The following is a 5972-nucleotide window of genomic DNA, read 5'->3' on the forward strand; positions in this document are numbered from 1 at the left end:
TTTCTCTTCCCTCCACACTCTCCCACTTTCCCATCCTCCTGAGTCTTCAATGTCTGTTATTTCACTCCTATGACAATGTGTGCACATTATTTAGCTCCCACTTAGAAGCAAGAACATGTGGTGTTTGTCTTTCTGTTTCTGAGTTATTTCACTTAAGATAATGGCCTCCAGTTCCATCCATGTTGCTACAAAAGACATGATTAAAAAAAAATTTTTTTTTGAGACAGGGCCTTGCTCTGTCACTCAGGCTGGAGTGCAGTGGTGCAAACGTAGCTCACTGCAACCTCAGCTTTCTTGGGCTCAAGTGATCCTCCTACCTCGGCTTCACTAGTAGCTGGCACCACTATGCCCAGCTAATTTGTAAAATTGTTTTTTATAGGAATTGGGTCTCACCATATTACACAGACTGGTTTTAAACTATTGGGCTCAAGAAATCCTTCCACTTTGGCTTCCCAAAGTGCTGGGATTACAGGTGTGAGCCACCATGCCCAGCTTGATTTCTTTTTTTATAGCTGAGTAGTAGTTCACTGTGTGTGTGTGTGTGTGTGTGTGTGTGTGTGTGTGTGCATACACACTACATTTTCTTTATCCAATCATCTGTTGATGAACAGTTTGATTCCATATATTTGCTATTGTGAATAGTTCTACAATAAAGATCCAGGTGCAGGTATCTTTTTGATATAGCAATTTCTTTTCCTTTGAGTATATACCTAGTAGTGAAATTGCTGGATCAAATGGTAGTTCTATCCTCAGTTCTTTGAGAAATCATACTGTTTTCCATAGAGGCTGTACCAACTTACATTCCTACCAACATTGTATAGAGGCTGTACTAATTTACATTCCTACCAACATTGTATATGTGTTCAATTTTCTCTGTATCCTTAAAACAGCTATTATTTTTTAACTTTTATAGTAGCCATTCTGACTGGTGCAAGATGATATTTCATTATGGTTTTAATTTGCATTTCTCTGATGATTAGTGATGTTAAGCATTTTTTTCATATATGTTTTGTTTTGCTCTAAACAGAAGAAAAGGGTACACATTTATTTAACACAAGTTTTACATGACACAGAGCCTACTTAAGGAAATGAAGATCCAACAATGCAGTTAGAGTTTGAACACTTACATACTGAATTAGATGAAGAATAGTGAATTGTGAAAATGTGGCAAGGCAAAGGGGTTTGGGTTGGGGTAGTTAATTGGGTGGAGCTGACTAGAAAGATAAAGTTTAGTCTAACAAGGCTTCTTTATATACATTTCTCAGCCTCAATTTCTGTCCTTGATAACAAAAATAATAGCTTCCTCTAGTATAGGGAGGGAATTTTTCACAAGGAAATGTCATCTCTTGTTTTTAAGAAAAAGAAAACACGTCAGAGCAATCTTTCTGCACCTGCTGTTTTTCAAGTGCCTTCAACTCAAAATAGTCATTATGACAAAGTGACTCACTGGAGTATGGTTATATGTTTTCTTTTGAAAAGTGTCTGTTCAAGACACTTTTCAAAAGAAGACATATATGAGGCCAACAAACATATGAAAAATGCTCATCACCACTGGCCATTAGAGAAATGCAAATCATAACCACATTGAGATACCACCTCACACCAGTTAGAATGGTGATCATTAAAAAATCTGGAGACGACAGATGCTGGAGAGGATGTGGAGAAATAACACTTTTACACTGTTGGTGGGAGTGTAAACTAGTTCAACCATTGTGGAAGACAGTGTGGCAATTCCTCAAGGATCTAGAAATAGAAATTCAATTTGAGCCAGCAATCCTATTACTGGATATATACCCAAAGAATTATAAATCATTCTATTATAAAGACACATGCACATGTATGTTCATAGCAGCACTGTTTACAATAGCAAAGAACCAACCCAAATGCCCATTGATGATAGACTGGACAGGGAAAATGTGGCACATATACACCGTGGAATACTATGCAGCCATAAAAAATGATGAGTCTGTGTCCTTTGTAGGGACATGGATGAATCTGGAAACCATCATTCTCAGCAAACTGACACAAGAACAGAAAATCAAACACTGCATGTTCTCACTCATAGGCGGGTGTTGAACAATGAGAACACATGGACACAGGGAGGGGAGCATCACACACTGGGGTCTGTTGTGGGGGGCCAGGGGAGGGACAGCAGAGAGTGGGAAGGTCAGGGAGGGATAACATGGGAGAAATGCCAGATGTAGGTGACGGGGGATGGAGACAGCAAACCACATTGCCATGTGTGTACACATGCAACAGTCCTGCATGATCTGCACATGTACCCCAGAACCTTAAGTACAATTTAAAAAAAAGAAAAAGGAAAAAATAAAAGAAAAATGTCTGTTCATATCCTTTGTCCACTTTTTAATGGGGTTAATTTGTCTTTTATTGTTGTTGAGCTGTTTGACTTCCTTGTAGATTCTGAACATTAGTCCCCTGTCAGATGCATAGTTTGCAAGTATTTTCTCCCATTCTGCAGGTGGTCTGTTTACTCTGTTGATTATTTCTTTTGCTGTGCAGAAGCTTTTTGGTTTAATTTAGTTCTGTTTGTCTATTTCTGTCTTGATTACCTGTGCTTTTGAGGTGTTAGTCATGAATTCTTTGCTTAGATCAATGTTGATATGGTTTGGATGTTTGCCCTCTCCAAACTTCATGTTGAAATGAGATCCCCAATGTTGGATGTAGGGCCCAGTGAGAGATGTTTGGGCGATGGGGGTGGATCCCTCATGAATGGCTTGGCGCCCTCCCTGCAGTAATGAGTCCACATGAGAGCTGGTTGTTTAGCATCCCTCTGTTCCCTCTCTTGCCATACGATACGCTGGCTCCCCTTCACCTTCCACCATGATTCCAAGCTTCCTGAGGCCTCACCAGAAGCAGAGGCTGGCACTATGTGTACAGCCTGCAGAACCATGGGTCAAATAAACCTCTTTTTCTTATAAATTACCCAGCGTCAGATTTTCGTTTATAGCAATGCAAATGGACTAACACAAATTTCCAGGGGAGTTTTTCCTCAATTTTCTTCTAGGATTTGTATAGTTTTAGGTCTTAAACTTAAGTCTTTAATCCATCTTGAGTTAATTTTTGTGTACAGCGAGAGATAGAAGTCCAGTTTCATTCTTCTCCATATAGCAACCCAATTTTCCTAGCACCATTTATTGAATAGGGTGTCTTTTCCCCAGTGTATGTTTTTGTTAACTTTGTCAAAGGTCAGTTGGCTCTAAGCATGTGGCTTTATTTCCATTGATCTATGTCTGTTTTTATACCAGTACAATGTTGTTTTGGTTACTATAACATTTTAGTATAATTTGAAGTCAGGTAATGTAATGCCTTCAGCTTTGTTCTTTCTGCTTAGGATTTCTTTGGCTATTTGGGCCTTTTTTTGGTTCTATATGAATTTTAGGATTTTTTTTTCTAATTCTATGAAAAATGATGTTGGTATTTTGATAAGCAGTCTTATCTATAGATTCAATGTTGGTACATTGAATCTATAGACTGCTTTGGGCAGCATGGTCATTTTAACAATATTGATTCTTCCAATTCATGATCATGGGATGTTTTTCCATTTATTTGTGTCATCTAAAATTTCTTTCTTCAGTGTTTTATAGCTTTTCTTGTAGACATATTTTACATCCTAAGTTACATATGATCTTAGGTATCATCAGAGACTACTATAAACAACTATGAATCCACAAACAAGAAAACCTTGAGAAAACGGATAAATTCCTGAAATATAAACTCTCCCAATTGTTCCAGGAACAAGTAGAAATGCTGAATAAACCAATAATGGTAGTGAGATTGAATCACACAATCTCTCAATCAACAACAAAAAGCTCAGGACCAGTTAATTCACAGCTGAATTTCACCAAACATACAAAGAAGAACTAGTACCAGTCTTCCTGAAACTCTTCTGAACAAATCAAGGAGGAAGGAATCCTCCGTAATTCATTCTACAAAGCAAGTATCACCTGTATATCAAAGCTAGACAAGGACACACAAAAAAGAAAACTACAGACTAATATCCGTGGGGAAAATCAATGCAAAAATTATCCATAAAATACTAGCAAACTGAATACAACAGCACATCAAAAAGATGATACACAATGATCAAGTAGGCTTTTTTCAGGGGATGCAAGTTTAGTTAAATATACACAAATCAATAAATGTGATTCACCACATAAACAGAATTTAAAACAAAAACCTTACAATCATCTCAATAGATACAGAAAAAGCAACTGATAAAATTCCACATCCCTTCATGATAAAAATGCTGAACAAACTAGGCATAGAAGGAATATACCTAAATATAATAAAAGCCACATCTGACAAACCCATAGCCAATGTAATACTGAATGCAGGAAAGCTGAACGCATTCCCCCTAAGAACTAGAGAATGACAAGGATGACCACTTTCATCACTCCTATTCAACATGGTACTGGAGGTCTTACCCAGAACAATCAGGGAAATGCAATAAATAAAAGGCATCCAAATTTGAAAAAGGAAGTCAAAGTATCTTTGTTTGCTGATGATATGATCTAATACCTAGAATACCTTAAAGATTCCTCCAAAAGATGCCTAGGTTTGATCAATGAATTAAGTCAAGTTTCATGATGCAAAATTAATGTACGAAAATCAGTAGCATTTCTACACACTAATAACAAGCTGAGAACCAAATCAAGACCTCAATCCCATTTATAATAGCTACAAAAATTTTGATGATTTTAGACTTATGAAATTGCTTATGATTAAAACCAACAATCATACTGGAACAAAGCGTAGTGGATAAGAGCATGTACTCCAGAGTCATTTCAGACCTAGGTGGGAATTCCACTCTTTCCACTTAATAGAATTAATTAAAATACAGGAGACATGAGTAGCATTTTTTGAGCAGCTGCTTTGTATGAGGCACTATGGCTAGTGTGCTTTATTTAGGTTGCCTCATTAATTGAGAGTTTTGGAGTTTTTGAGGGTATTGTTTCTATTAGGATTACTCTCTTTAAGGAAATCGGCAGCAGAAATAGTCGTGTTATAGTTTACACTCCTGATTATCCTTTAATGCAGTTTTACCTAGGACATGGGAAAAGTGCAAAATTGCCTAATGCATATAGGCAGGAGTTCCCAGGAGACCTGTGAGTCAGGCTGAAATGTACTACATTCCAGCAAGAGAGCTTAATCCCTGGGAAAGAGAGGTCTTCAGTTCCCCTAGGATCCAGCCAGAGTTGGCTGGAGTACAGGCTGCACAATGACACTGAGATCAGCCCTAATGAGCACGTTGGGAGATAGCGTTCTATGAGCCTTTATAACCTTGAGAAATAATCCTGTCTTTTGCCTGGGGAAGCTGAAATCGGGTCATACATTCCAGGTGTTTCTAATGAACTCTGGACTCAATAGACCCTGACTTCATTGCCTGTGAGTCAAAGGTCTCAGAGTTTTTTATTAGGAATTTTCCATCCATGGAAGAGAATTGGAGAATTTGAAGACACCTAGAACTGATCCATAATCTGACAGGTGAGGATTTGGAAGGGGTAGGACAGACGGACGGACACACACACACACACACACACACACCCCTACCTTCCTTCCCAGTCTGATGACCAGGTGATCAGGCAGCAGTTTCCTGGGAAAGTGCTGAGTCTTTACCTAAGGTCAGAAGCTTCTCTATGAACCAAAGAACAAACGGAGGACTAAAATAGTCACAAAAGCTTCTAAGGCCAAACTTCTACAAGATCAATATGAGGTGGTTTCTCCTACCAGCTCACTAGGGCAGCAGAAAAACAGACCGGTTATGTTCAAGCCAAAAAGCCAGGGTGATACCTTTCACCTTCCTTCCCTCTGGTTAAAAGTAAATATTAGAGAAATGCAGTACAAATGTAGGGGTTAAGGTGCAGGTGAACTAAAATGACAGTTCCCAGAGCAGATATAGATGCATAGCAGAAAAAAAAACAGAACTTTTTTCTCTCAAAGCAATTTTTATA

This window comes from Cebus imitator, unplaced genomic scaffold (genome assembly GCF_001604975.1).
Source record: "Cebus imitator isolate Cc_AM_T3 unplaced genomic scaffold, Cebus_imitator-1.0 Scaffold309, whole genome shotgun sequence".
Taxonomy (NCBI): Eukaryota; Metazoa; Chordata; class Mammalia; order Primates; family Cebidae; genus Cebus; species Cebus imitator.